General features: G+C 30.2%; 1 pseudogene; it reads left to right on the forward strand.

Annotated features, from left to right (window-relative positions):
• Window positions 1-2,878: 2,878 nt before the first annotated feature.
• On the forward strand, window positions 2,879-13,365 carry LOC109124044 (pathogenesis-related thaumatin-like protein 3.5; annotated as a pseudogene).
• Window positions 13,366-15,186: the final 1,821 nt, after the last annotated feature.

Consider the following 15,186-nt stretch of genomic DNA (forward strand, 5'->3'; position numbering starts at 1 on the left):
CCCAAGTCCAAGACTTAAGGACGATAAGGTTGCCCTCCTGATACCATCTGCGCTAGTATCAGCCAAAATTCAAATTATTAACTATAATTCATAATGCATAGGGAGATTATAGATTCTATAAATTCAACAATTGATAAGCTTGCTTATTTAGATTATTGTCCCTAGCCAGCTATCCCACTTTTGGATTTACTTTTGGTGTGCTTAGTTTATAACTCACCTTTTTGTTTTACTTATTTTCAATTTTTTAAGGTTTAGATAGAATTAAAAAAAAAAAAATCTTTTGTGCCAGAACTTGATTATGTTTTTATTCTTATTTTTAATCATTTTTTCAATAAGAATGTAAATCATATAATAAGAAATTGGGTCTTTCTTGGCAGAATTGTAGGAAGTGCATTGAGTCGAGAAATTTATTTGGGCCAGATCTTTCACTTCTTGGAAGATGCAACTAAGTGGCCTATAATAAAAAAAGTGTAAATGGACCATGCTGGCCCAAGCCATTCTTAGCTTGGCCTAGTGGGCCTCCGGAATTGTTCCAACGCCTACTCACTTTCCCTGGGTCATAAGTTGTGCAATTTAAAAAAAAAAAATGTTTGTGTTAGTATAATGTTTGTCTCTTACAAAAATTGAAAATTGAAAATGGGTGAAATATAATTAAATAATAAAAAGAAAAATAAGTGAAACCCAATGGATGAAACTTAGTAAGTGATAAATTTTGGAAATGATACATTTACTTGATAATTATTTGAAAAAAAAATTAAAATTGACTTATGTTATCATAATAACAAATAATATATTCATTTGAAGTTTGAACCCAACAATCATATTCTAAGTGAGTGTCCTATTAATTTAGTCTATCATATGATGTTTTCATCTTCATTAAAAGTATACTATTTGCATTTCCAGAGAAGTAAAAAGTATATTCTAACTAAAATATTTATGCAAGTTAATTTTATAACATACACATTCTTGAATCTCATATCATTCATAAGAACTTAAAATGAAAAATAAAAGAACTCTAATAGATATGAGTTTGATTCAATCTTATTCATACAACTTGAAAACCAACATTGCAAGTTTAAAAGTGGCAAACAAATATAACAGTCATAGTACATTTAGCATCATACCTGCTAATGGAAGAGGAGTCTAAACTGGAAGCTCTAGTGATCCCGGTGTGGGATTATTACGACTCATGAGTAAATATAACATTCTTGAATATAACATACACATTGCAAGTCTAAGAACTTAAGAAAAATAAAATATAACATACACATTCTTGAATCTCTTATCATTCCTAAGAACTTAAGAATAAATATAACAGTTTGATTCTATCTTATTCATACAACTTGAAAACCAACACAGTACGTTTAGCATCATACTTGCTATTCATATGGGGGAGATGGACTCTAAACTGGAAGCTCTTGTGATCCCTCTTCTGGGAGATTAGGAGGTCGATCACTTGCTTCGCAAAAAAGTTTCTGATATAATTGCTGTAAGTAATCCCACCCCATCGTTGCAGCAAAGAACATCCATAAAACAAGCAGCAACCATCCAAAAATTGGAACTAAAATCAGCAACAATAAAATTGGTGCCATTGCACCAGAGAGGAGTCGAATGGGCTCAATAGTCTTCATCTCAAACTTTTTACCAAGAATAATTGTTCCAACGTAGATGGAAAGAACAATAACAAAAGAAGATATGATTGCATCGTGCTTCTCAAATGGGGAAGCACCGTTGCCTTGAAATTTTACTTGGAAGAGAACACCCAGCATCGTGAGGAAGAATGCATAAGCTTGAAATGCAATGGAGGAACTTAGTCCTTGCTCTTGCTCACTGCAATGCCAAGAAAATGAAATTATTTTGAGTGTTTAATTAAAAAGTTATTAATGAAATTTAGGAATAAAACAAAAAAATGCACAAAGCCTTCTCAATAATGAAGGCACAAATACTGTTATAAGTGTGACTCATAAATTTCTGCCACTTGTTATCTGAAATGGTTAGTTAGTAAGTTTCTTTTTCTGTTATTTTCTCTTGTAACCTGAACTATATGCAGGGAAAGAGAAAGAGAACAGAGAGGAGATGTTTGATTTTTTCAGAGAGTGCATTTCTTGTGTGTGATTCTGGAGACAGCATTTTTTTTATTTTTGTGTAAAGAGAGAAAGTGTCAGGAAAATCATATAGAAAATACAGAGCAAAATGCAATAAATTTTTGGCTTGATAAAGAGAAGCTTTCTTGAACAAGATCTACCAAAGAAAAACTGATCTGGAAGACCAGAAATTGCAACAAGTGGTATCAGAGCGGTTCAAGAAATGAGATCTGCGAAGTTCGATATTGAAAAGTTCTCTGGAAAAAGCGACTTCGGTCTTTGGAGAGTCAAGATGAAAGCCCTTCTGGTTCAACAAGGTCTTCAAGATGCTTTGAAAGGTGAAAAAGATCTACCGAAAACCTTATCAAAAAAGGAGAAAGAATGACATTCTTGAAAAGGCACAAGGTGCCATTATCCTGAGTCTTGGAGATAAGGCCCTTAGAGAAGTGTCAAAAGAAACATCTGCAGCTGCTATATGGTTGAAGTTGGAGAAGCTGTACATGACGAAGTCACTGGCCAATAGACTCTATTTGAAACAGAGGCTTTACTCTTTTAGGATGGCAGAGGGAAAATCCATTGAAGATCAAATGGATGAGTTTAACAAGATTATTGATGATCTTGAAAATGTAGATGTGAAGATGGAAGAGGAAGATCAGGCAATAATACTTCCGAGTGCTCTACCAAAGTCATACGGACATTTTGTTGATGCAACGTTGTATGGGAGACATTGGAGGAGGTTCAGGCAGCACTAAACTCGAAAGAGTTGAAGAAGTTCGAAGTAATAGAAGAGTCAAATGGAGAAGGCCTTGCTAGTGGTGAAGCATTCTTCAATCAGGATGATCTTAGCCTTGGTTGCTGATAGAAACATGGAATTGGAGCAGCTAGATTTCAAAACAGCATTCCTACATCACCAGCTGGAAGAGACAGTTTATATGCAACAACCTGAGGGGTTTGTGAAGGACAACTTTATCTTTCTCAAAGGTCTTATATTAAGAAAGTGATTGACAGATTTGGGATGAAAAATGCTAAACCCATGGTGCATCATTTTAAGCTAACATCATCTGAGTCTCCAAGTACTGATGAAGAGGAGAAGTTTATGGCGCTTTGGCCTATGCTGTGAGTTTGGTTAGCAGGTTCATGGGAAACCCGGGGAAGACCCATTGGGAGGCTTTGAAATGGATACTAAGGTATCTAAAGGGAACACTGACAACTTGTCTGATATATAAAGCTGGAAGTAGAGGTGACAATGCCAAATACAAGAAAATAAGGTAAGGCATACCTTGCTTCTCCCGCCATGAAACAGAGTTCTGCTTCAGTTCTGCTTCTCTCGCCAATCTGTTATTCAGTCGAACCTATTTCTCTGCCTCCGTAGCCTGCAGAGTTCTGCTTCTCGCGTCTGCCGTGTCTCTCTTGGTTTGTTGGTTTAATCTATGAGCCAATCTGGTTACTCCCCAATCTCATAGCCTGCAGAGTTTTGTCTCATTGTCTCAATTGTCCCCAATCTCATTTTTCATTAGTCTCATTGTCTCAATTGTCCCCAATCTCATTTTTCATTTTCATTACCTTCGTATCACTTTTCATTCTCCAACTTTGCCTCCGTAGCAATCTGGAGAGTTTTGTCTCATTGTTGGTTTAATCATTGGTATGAGCCAATCTGGAGAGTTTTGTCTCATTGGTATGGACAATCTCATTTTTCATTTTCATTACCTTCGTATCACTTTTCATTCTCAAACTCTGCCTCCGTAGCCTGCATCTGTATCACTTTTCATTCTCCAATCCTACTCCCCCGTGGCTTTTTCATCCTTACATTGTCTATGAGAGGATGGCGACCTTCGTACCTTCGTATCACTTTTCATTCTCCAATCCTTACACTGTCTATGAGAGGATAGCGACCTTCGTATCACTTTTCATTCTCCAATCCTTACACGTTTTAAAAATAAAAATCAAAGTTTTATTAAATATATATAATATTTTTAGTTTTGAAGCCATGTGGGATAAATAATTTTTATTTCTTTTGAATCACTAAAATAACAGAATATCACAGACAAAAAACCAACTATATATATATATATATATATATATATATATATATATATATATAAAGCTCACTCAAAACAAAATAAAAATAAAAATTCATAATAAAATTTTAAAACTTTTATATAAAGAAATCTCTACACCACCCTGAAATGTATTTATAAAAAAAAAATGAAAATCTCTACCACACTCTAACAATGTAAACCATTAACACATAATGCTAATTTATACATTATTTATTTTTATCATTAATATTTTTTTATTCTTCATTTGCTCAATATATCTCCTCTTAATTGATGCAAGTTGAGATATACTTCTCTTTTATTTTTAACGTCTTTAATTGTATCATTTAATTTTACTACTTGAAAATAAAGATACATTCATAATAAAATTTACAAAAAAAAAAAAAAATACAAATATATCCAAGAAAATATTTCATAGTTTAAAATGTTTTTGATAAATATAAATTTGTTATTAAATTTTATTATTAAGTTTTAAAGTTGGAAAACAATAATAAGATATGATTTTTTTTAATTCTATTATTTAACAAAAAAAACTCTCAAAATATATATTTTTTTAAATAAAAAATATTTAAAATTATGTGTGAGAATATTGTTATCTATTTATTTCTTTTTTTCATTCTCGTTTTGATTGTTACCAAACATTGGTATAGAAATAAACAATCATTCTAATCTAAGTAATCTTACATTTGTAAGTGTATTGAAACACAAATTAAAATCATTAAATTCATTCATATTCACATATAAATAAGAATTGAAATAAAATGTTCAATTTTATACCTCATTTTCATATATCAAATATGGCTTTATAATATTGTATTACTGAATATTTTCTTTTTATTCACAAGACAATTGAAGTACAAAATAAAAACAAAATGTTAGAATGTGCTAAAAGTAGTGGTTGATAAACTAAAAATTAAATATTAAATTTTAGTGTTTAATTATAAATAAATAAAGTCTAAAAACTATTTATTTTTCAATTTTTTTTTCTTTTATTTAACCACCATCATTTTTAATTGGACTACGTTCCACATACTAAAAGCATATATCAGTGAATGAAGTTATTAACACTGACCTCACTTGTTCCTACTTCCTAGAAGGATGAAGTGGATTAAGACTTAGATGATATTTGTTTTTTTTAGTTTTTTGTTGAAAACAATTTGCTTTTAGAATTTACGTTGTTTGTTTTTCTACTTTTTTATAACTTGCTATAAATTTTTTGCTCAATAGAAAAAACCAAAATATTTCAATTTTTTCTAAATAAAAAAAAGTAATATGGTGATGTTTCTTTATTTTTTTAATATTCAATAGAAATAAAATATTAAAAAAACAAACAATCTAATATTTAATAATATTAAGAATTAAAGTTGTATTTAGAATTACCTACTACAATTCTGTAATGCTTAAAAGTTGAAAAAACACATATTTCAATGAGATAAAATATAAGTCGATAAATATTTCATTCCCGGTTGATATAAGATAAATTCTTTTAAATGATGTAAACTACATTGGAATTTTATATATGAAAAAAAAAAATAAGAAGAAAAATATAATAGCCATTAACATTATAGTTCTCAAATAGTTTTATTTTTATTTTTTATTTCTCAATTATTTTTATAAACAAAATTATTTGAGAACTCAAATATGAAAATAAAATTTTCAACTTATGCATTTACTCATATATATATATATATATATATATATATATATATATATATATATAATACAAATATTTTTAGAGAATTCCTCATATTTTTAATTGTGGTATATAATATTTCATAAAAATAATTAAAAACACCTCAAATTTATTTTTTATTTAAAAATTTAAAACATATTTTCAAAATACTATTTTCTATAAAAAAATTTATTAAATTTGTTTTTGACTTTAAAAACTACTATCTATTTTAAAGAATAAATAAAACTCAAAAATAATTTTCAAAATAGGCCATGATATACTATTTCAATATAAAACTTAATAATACAATTAATTATTGGAATGTAAAATCATATTTGGGACTAAACCCAAAAGGAAAATAATCCAATTAATAAACTTTAAAATGAAATGAATGGATTTCAATTAATCAAAAAGTTGGTATAAAAAAGAATTGAGGCTAAAGAAATTCTTTCCCTAGGAAGGGACAAAAAACGAAATATTTTTTTTTTCTTATCTTAATCACATGGTAAATCATAATGTTTGTTGTTTGGTTTTCTTTAATTACTTCAGTTTTATTTTATTTAATAAAAAAATTATAATAAATTATGTAAAAATAGCAAAAAAAAAAAAATCATGTAAAATTTGAAAACAAATTACTTCTAGTAAAAAGTAAAAAAAAAAAAAACCTATCATTTATTTAAAATTATAAAAATAATAAATTAATTTAACAAAAATAAAGGGGATATAAGTGTTGTGAACTTCTTACTGGGTTTAAAAATGAAAACTTTACTTATATTATTTAAAAATTAAAAAAATATATTAATTACATTTTTTTTCTTTAAATTCCTTTATTATTCAGCCATCAATTATAAAATTAAAATAAACATAATTGAGAAGAAAATTCCAGAATTCACTCAAGAAGAAGAATTATTCATCATAGCAAAATTCTTTTTTTTTTTCTCTCTCTCTCTCTCTCCTTTCATTTCACGCAAATCACGTTAAATTGAGAAGAAAAAAAAATCATGCATATTTGATATATTTTTTTCCTGAGAACATTCTAACTAAAAAATAATGAAAATCCATGGAATTAAATAAGATAAGGCTAACGGTGGAAAAGATGAAATTGTGGCTCAATGTAATGAAATTAAAATCCCATGAAATTCCACCAAATTTTTTTTAAGGAATTGAAAACTTAAATTTCTTCCTCCTAAACCCTTTCAAATCTTTTCTCTTTGATGATTTCACATCAATTCTTTGCTTTTCTGTCCAGATTTCTCAATTCCAAATACAGCAAAACGGAAATTAAAATTATCCGTACATCGAACCATAAACATTTTATACTCATTATTTTATTAAGTGTGACAAACTATTTAGAAGAGATAACATATAAATATACCATCCAAGAAATTTAGTATATTGATATTAAAATTAAGTCTAATCTGTCCTTATTCTAATTAGCTGAAATATATGTGAAATATAGTACTTATCTAACATGATAAAAAACACTAATAATAATTAAAAATGTTTATCAAATGGTTTAAACTAAAATAATTAACCACTCTTGAGATTATGGTATAAATTATGAAAATTGAAAATGTACATAGGCACCACTTAATTGGTAATAATGTTTAAAAGTACATTTTCCTACTGTAGGTAGGTGTAAACCAATATGAAGTTATGATGTACATGTTAAATATATATTTTCTATTTCTATATATTTAGGATTTCTTGAGTTTTATTTAGAGTTATGATTTGTTGAAAATTTATTGTTATAACTTTAAAGTAATTTGTTATTGTTATAAAGAATTGTAGTGGTACCTATTGAACTCCAAATGTGGACAATTGAATATGTATGTTGAAATATAGGTCATAAAATCAGGTATAAACAAATTAAATCAAAGTATAAAAATATAAATAAATGAGATTATGATGCAAATAATAGAATTTGAAAATGTATATGAGACATCACTTAATTGGTGATGATTTTTAAAAGTATATTTCTATATTATAGGTGGGTTCAAATCAATACGAAGTTATGGTGTACAAGTTAAATATATCTTTTTTATTTCTACATATTTAGGATTTCTTGAGTTTTATTTACAATTATGATTAATTAAAATTTTTTTGTTATAACTTGAAGACTATTTTTTTCTATTTAAGAAAGGTTAACAACAAAAAGTAAATAAAGTAAAACATGATTTTTTTTTTTTCTTTTTTTATTCTCTTCTCACTAACCAATACCAATAAAAAAACCCCTTAAAATATGATTTTTTTTTTAAATTATATGTTTTTATGAATTTCTTTTGACTTATTTTAAAAATATATATATGTTAAGCAAGTAGATTCCAAATCAAGTAACAATCGATGCAAAAAAAATATTAATTTTCAAAAATAATTTGAAACTAAAAAATGGTTCAATTAATATTAGAAAATCATGGAACTCAAAATCTATCAAATTAACACTAGAAAGTCACAAACCTAAGCTCATTTTGAATGACTTTCCTATTTTTTTCTACATACAATCATAATTTTATTAATTTTTTCACTAGATAAATAAACTTCAAATTAAGCAAAAATTAATGCATTGAATTTGCTACCAAGTCTAGTAATTTTAATAAATAATTTTAAAACTTAAATAACGATTTAATAAATATCATAAATTTCTAAATAAAAATTGATTTGACTTTATTATTTTTCTTTTGCATAGAACAATATTTTCTTTTCAATTTTTTCACCCAAAGAAAATTAACATATTGCTAATATTTTGTTGAAAAATCAACAATGGGTAATTTGGAATTTTGATTTAGATAATCTTATTTTTTAAATTATTTATAAAAATATGACATTTTAAAATCTTTTTTTATTTAAAAAAATGATATATATCATCTTTGATATTTTATTCTTTTCTTATTTTAGGTAAAAACATCTTTTCAAAATGAGATTTTAATATGAACATAATTTATAAGTTTACACTGAAGTTTGTCTTTTTAAAATAGCAATTTTAACATTAAGCAAAAGGAAATTTTAGTATTTTTTAAATTTAATGATTTTTATTGTGTTCTATTTTTTAATATATATATATATAGTTTTGAAAAAAAAACCAATATAATTTAATTTAACCAATAAATCATAGGTTAAAATAAAACAAATAAATAAGTTAACACAAGCCCAAGCCAAGAAGGGATGTCTTCCCATGTGCATGGACATGGGCAGCCCGATTAAATGATTTTTGGTTTAACTTTTTCTTGAAACTTGAGAAATTTGAGAAAAAAATGTAAGGAAAAAAATAGAAAAAGAAAAGAAAAAAGATTTAAAATTAATAAATTATTTTCTTATGTTATTTTAAGCTAATTTTACAATCTTTATAGCGATTAAATAATTTTAAAATATATAAATTTTCAACTATTTTTAATTATATTTAATTTAATTATATATTTTTTTATAATAAAATCAAGAAAATAATTTTATTTTTTTAAAACTTTTTTCATCTTTCCTTCGTAGTTCTTTATTGTTTTTGTTATATTAGTTCCATAATAAAGTATATGATGTCCATAGGATCCATAATGTAACTTCCCAAAAGTTGCTCAACCTATACATTCCTCAATTGATTTTTGTGGTGTTAATCAGTTTTAGTCTTTTTTAGATTTTTCATTGTTTGGGAATACAGAAATTGAATTGTGATAGTCTGATAGATAAGAGGAGTGACTGGAAATTTGAAAAGAGAATTGCAAAAATTTTAGTTCTATTTCTCCTGCAGTCAAACCCTAAAATGAGAATTAAGATTTATGAATTGTGCAATTCATGACGGATCTCTTGCATATATTTTCTAAATACTCTCCTTCTTGGGTTACGCTTAAGCATTAAACTAATCTCTCATATCATTATTATTTGACTTTTTCAAAATCCTCTTTCATTCTTTTACTTTATATTAATTAAGGTTTACGATAGAATGTCTTGTCTTAACATGGTTATTTGGCTTTGGCAACTATGCTGCAGCCTTCAATTGTTTCCACCGTTGGATTTGGGCTTTGGTAGGATTCCCATCTTTGTTGTCGGTCGCCAGTCACCATTGTTGACGTCCTGCTGTGGAAATAGATAAAGGAACGTCTTAAATAAGGGATTTTTTTATCAAAAATATAAAAAAAAAACTGTCTTTTTCATAAAATATTTATTAGAATATGATAATTTTGAAACTATTTCCAAATAAGTATGGATTTGAAAAAAGCTTGTGATTTGAGATTTGAAAGTCTCACTTAAGAATCTAATATTCAAAATAGTAAGATAGTTTGTGATTTGAAATTTGAAGGTTTGTTAATCACAACTATTATAGAATAGACAAATATTATAAATAGGCACCTAAGAAGTTTAGGACACTACCGTCCATACATGCAGACTTCTTATCTTTGTTACTAATTTTGCTCTACTTTCCTATGGATTAAGATGTAACTTATTATTAGAATACCGTTGGAAAGCTCAGAACCTCAAACTTCAAAAGTTATTCAACTGCTGAAAGTGATCTACACAGTTCAAAACAGAGCAAGCTTTCCAGTTGAAGTATCGAAGTTATGCACCATATTCTTCCAAAGAACCCTTTTCTATGCTTTTTTCTCTCAAGACGATTTCCTATGCTTTTACTAACAACAACACTCAAGAAATTGGGGTTTGGCATTTTTTAAAAGAGCATATTCAGCTCCGGGAAGGATTTCTTGAGTAAAGAGGAATGAAAATAGATCCTAAATGTTCCCCAGATTTTCCTACTTAGATACTACTGAATTACACTAGCTTGAGTTACACTACTATCATTGTGTCAGGATCTATGTAATGCAGGCACTGATACCCCAGCAGGAAGCATGCAATGGGCAATAGCTAAGTTCATTAACAATCCTAATGCATTCATGGTCAGAGAAGAATAGATTTAGTAGTTGGAGGCACTAGACTCATAAACGAATCTATGGAAAAAATGAATTTTGTACATTGATTTGAAAGATGAGTCTCTACAAAGATATGTGGTAGATGGAAAATAGGAACAGATTCCCTAAAACAGAAAAGAATGTATGAACCTTCCTAAAATACATCAATTACAGTAATAAAATTGATATGACTTCCTAAACTTGCCACCAGAACCAGATATCTCAAACATCCATTACTTGCAAGCAGTTGTGAAAGAAACACTGACTGTACCTTCCTTGACCTGTGACAAGGAGAAACATTACTGTATAATTAGTTGATTCAATATACCTGAAAAAACTGCAGTAGCAATCAATCTCTATGCTAGCATGAAAGACCGTGAGAAATGCGATGATCCTAATGAGTTCCGCTACAGGTGTTCTTGGTTTCCTTAAAAGAACAAGTGGATTTTGAACAAAAACTAAAGAAAAAACATCAATTTTGTCCCATTTGGCGGCAGGAGGAGAGGCTGCCCAGGGACATTGTTGGTATCCAGTTTGATGCATACTACGGTTGCTGCTGTTCAATGCTTTGATTAGAAGGCTGGTGGAGTTGGACATGGGGCTAAGTTGATATGCACTCTAGCCAGGCATGTCCCTGAGCATGGTTCACTCATTCATGTCATCCCATAGTTAACTGTAACCCTTTTGAGGGATACGTCTGGGTATTTGATTCTACAACGGATGTTATTATCATCTGTCCCAAGTGTTTCAATGCTCTCTAGCTATTCCATGACTAAGAATGAATTATATATAACAAGACATAGTTTCTTATTGTATGTTATTGGCTGATCAGCCAAGGCTGACTATAGGACTCCAGAGCATCTGCCACAAATCGTATCACCTAGTTGGAAACCGATAGTCATTCCAGAAGTCTATTGATTCACCATTTCCCATAAGGTTCCAGGGAAAAGACAATAATTTAAACCAACTTTGGAAACCTTTAATGTTCATTGTCTATGGTTAGACACAACCTTTGTTTAAAAAAGGTCGTTATCAGGATTTATACATACAATAAGTAAAGCTCTTTAATTTGAGGCCAAGATTACAGTTAAGTAGAACAAACAATGCTTACTAAAGGAGTAGAACCAAAACAAATTTGAAAAGCTCTTCCAATCAAATCGATGACTCCATTACACCTAAATTGTTTGTAAACATTTATTTCCCTATTGGTTTAAAGACAAAAGCATGCCACATGAGGTTTTGTCCTCAATGGTGTTGGGGATTCAATCTTTTGTACAAACCAAAAAGACTTCATCAAGATGGGCTTATCGTTAAAGCCTAGACATTCTAAAAACATTATATCCCAGATACCTTGACTTAAAACTGCACATTCTTTGAAACAACAGGCATTAGAAGCTTACAATTCTAAATTTAAAAAGGACATCCGATTTTCTGCCAAAAGCATGGTTAAAAATATTGAATTCAAGCCAAGACAAACATTAAAAATCCAACAACCAAAGGCATGCCAGATGGCAACAGATCACCACTCTAAACATCTATTTCTAAAGGGAAAATCCTAGACTTCTTTTGCTGTTCTAAGTAACAAGACCTGGCTAGTCACTTTGGTTAGATCAGGCATACTAAATTCAGGCAGTTTTGACCCTCAAAATAGAATATAGGTAATCTGTTATTTATATCACTGTGAAAAACAGAACACATATCATAACAGAAATTCACCCCCACACCTTAATTTAGAAAACTAGCTCACCCCCCTTTAAGGGTGGTGTGTTGCTGATCCTCCCTATATAAATCTCTAGTCATTTTTTTTTATTTGAGACACCAAATTCCACAACCTACATTCAGTACTCTCCAATGTCATTGTCATCTATTCACCTTCTCTTGGTTTTCTATGTCTTTGGTACTAGCATATACACTAATTACTTTCCATTTCTTGTGACGCTTGGTTGATCTGCACATCTAAATATAAGTAGTAATGTTGTATCATGTTCTTTATTCTTCTCAGGTGTTGATGTGGTGATTTTCACGTTACAAAATAGATGCAGGAAAACTATATGGCCGGGGATCACACCTGGATCTGGAAAACCTCAACTGATGGATGGTGGGCTTGAATTAAGACCAGGTAAACCAGTAGATATCAATGCTACACAAGGGTGGTCAGGCCATTTTTGGGGCCACAGTAGTTGTTCATTTGACAACTCAGGAAAGGGAAGTTGTGTCACTGGTGATTGTGGTGGTGTGCTAAAATGTGCTAGGGCAGGTGGTAGGTGGCGCACCACTTGCAACACTTGCAGAGTTTACCCTTGATAGTAGATTTTTATGATGTTAGCCTAGTTGATGGATACAACGTGCCAGTGTCAATATTCTCTTTCGGTGGGTCTGGTGAGTACAAGGCAGTGACATGTGTTTCATACTTGAATCAGAGATGCCCCAAGGACCTGCAAATTCTAAGGAATGGTACTGTTGTAGCTTGTAACAGTGCATGCATGGCATTAAACAAACCTGAGTACTGCTCTGGAGCCTACAGGACACCTGAGACCTGCAAACCAACAGAGTATTCTAAAGTGTTCAAGGCTTCTTGTCCTACATCTTATAGCTATGCATATGACAACCCAATAAGCACTTTCACATGCAAATGAGCTAATTACTTTATCAGATTTTGTTAAAATTTATTTCTAAAAAGAGAAGAACCCTTATATGTACAGAACATTTGAACATCATATAAGCACAATCCATGAAGATATGTTTATACTACAGGTAGGCAATATATTTGGACCTTATGAAAGTAGATTGGATAGAAATGAATTCCAGTACACTTGTGAACACAAAGAAAACCCAGATTCATGATTCTTCTTGTTATGGATGGATGGACTAGTTATGACTTGGGATTTACCTATACATGCTAGGCACCTAAGGAGTGTAGGACACCGCCATTTATACATGCATGCTTATCTCTGTTGTTATTATTTTTGCTCTTCTTTCCTAATGATTAAGATGTAACTTATAGGTAGAATACTGCCAGAAAGCTTTGAACCTCAAACCTCAAAAGTTATTCAACTAGCCAAGCAACTGCTGAAAGCGATCTACATAGTTCAAAACAAAGCACACTATTTTGCCAAAGAACCTTTTGCAAAGCTTCTTTATTTCAGGATGTTTTTCTATGGTTCCAATTAAACAACATTCGAGAAATTGGAGTTTGGCATTTTTTTGTCATTAGTTGGATTTGGAAAGAGAGTATTCCTATCTGCCAAGTCATTGCTTGTGCATAGAGGGACGAAAATAGATCCTAATTGTTGTAGTTGTCTTTACCATTATGAAGCCAATTCGAATGATCCTAAACCACAATAAATGCAAGAGAGATATCTGGAGTATTTATAGGGTAATATTCCTTAATCAAATGAAGAGAAGGGAGATGAGAATGGTTAATTAAGATTTAAAACATGAGATGCAGTAATAATAGAGGTGAAGAGTTTGTCTCTTTTGCAAAGTTGAAATCATTCCCTAGTTTGTATTGGACTTGGTGTATTAGAAATGAACTTGATTTAGACAAAATAATCCAACTTCTGGTCAGATCACTGAAAAACTGCTAGAATCTAAGAAGGTCATGAGAAAATTCAGTTTTTTGAAGTCAAGATACCGCATATGACTTTTGGGTTAAAACCTATAAGGTTGTTTGGTGGATTCCACATGGTGAGGACTAGTTCAAACTAAAATCAATGGGTCAAAAAAGAGATACAAGGTACTATAGCTGATTAATGTATAAATGAATCATATTAATTGTTTGAAGTAACAAGATTCTGGAAGAAGAGAAACAAAATGAAAAGACCATAAATAACTTACAGTAAGTGTTGCTCCAAGATATCTATGCACTTGCCCTCTGAAGAAATCCGATGATGATCAAGAAGCTAGGCTGTTTTAGAACTTGAGAAACCCAACCAACAGAGACTGCAGTTTCAACCATAAACATTGCCATTGATCACAAAGCCACGGAGGTTTCGTGCCTACAATCACTCAATTCACAGCCTCCTTAGGCCCTGTCCAAATGGGAATGTGTCATGAACAGAGAATTGAGGACTTTGCTTCATAATGTTTAGAGATAATTATAGGAAGATGATCCTTCAGTTTCGAATTCTTAGTCATCTTGAACAGATCAATGAGCATTCAATTGTTCAGCACCCAGGAATCTACCCTTCCTCTAATTCCTCCACTAGGAAAACTCTAACAAGATCTGAACAATCTATTCTTTCTTCAGATTTCACTTCCTGGGAAAAGTCACCTTCCCAATCAAGAAAATCATCAGGATTAATTTGAGCAAATATATCAGAGTATGCATCAAGCAAGCCTTGATCAAAATCAAAATCCATGTTTTCACCTAACTCCTTCTTCTGGGGGCTGGACTGTGGCTTATTAGCTTCTGTCGATTTCACATGCTTTATGAGATCTAGAACCTAAGGATCTAAAGAACCACCATATTCTTTTATTTCCTC

Source organism: Vitis vinifera, chromosome 15 (assembly GCF_030704535.1).
Source record: "Vitis vinifera cultivar Pinot Noir 40024 chromosome 15, ASM3070453v1".
NCBI classification, from domain to species: domain Eukaryota; kingdom Viridiplantae; phylum Streptophyta; class Magnoliopsida; order Vitales; family Vitaceae; genus Vitis; species Vitis vinifera.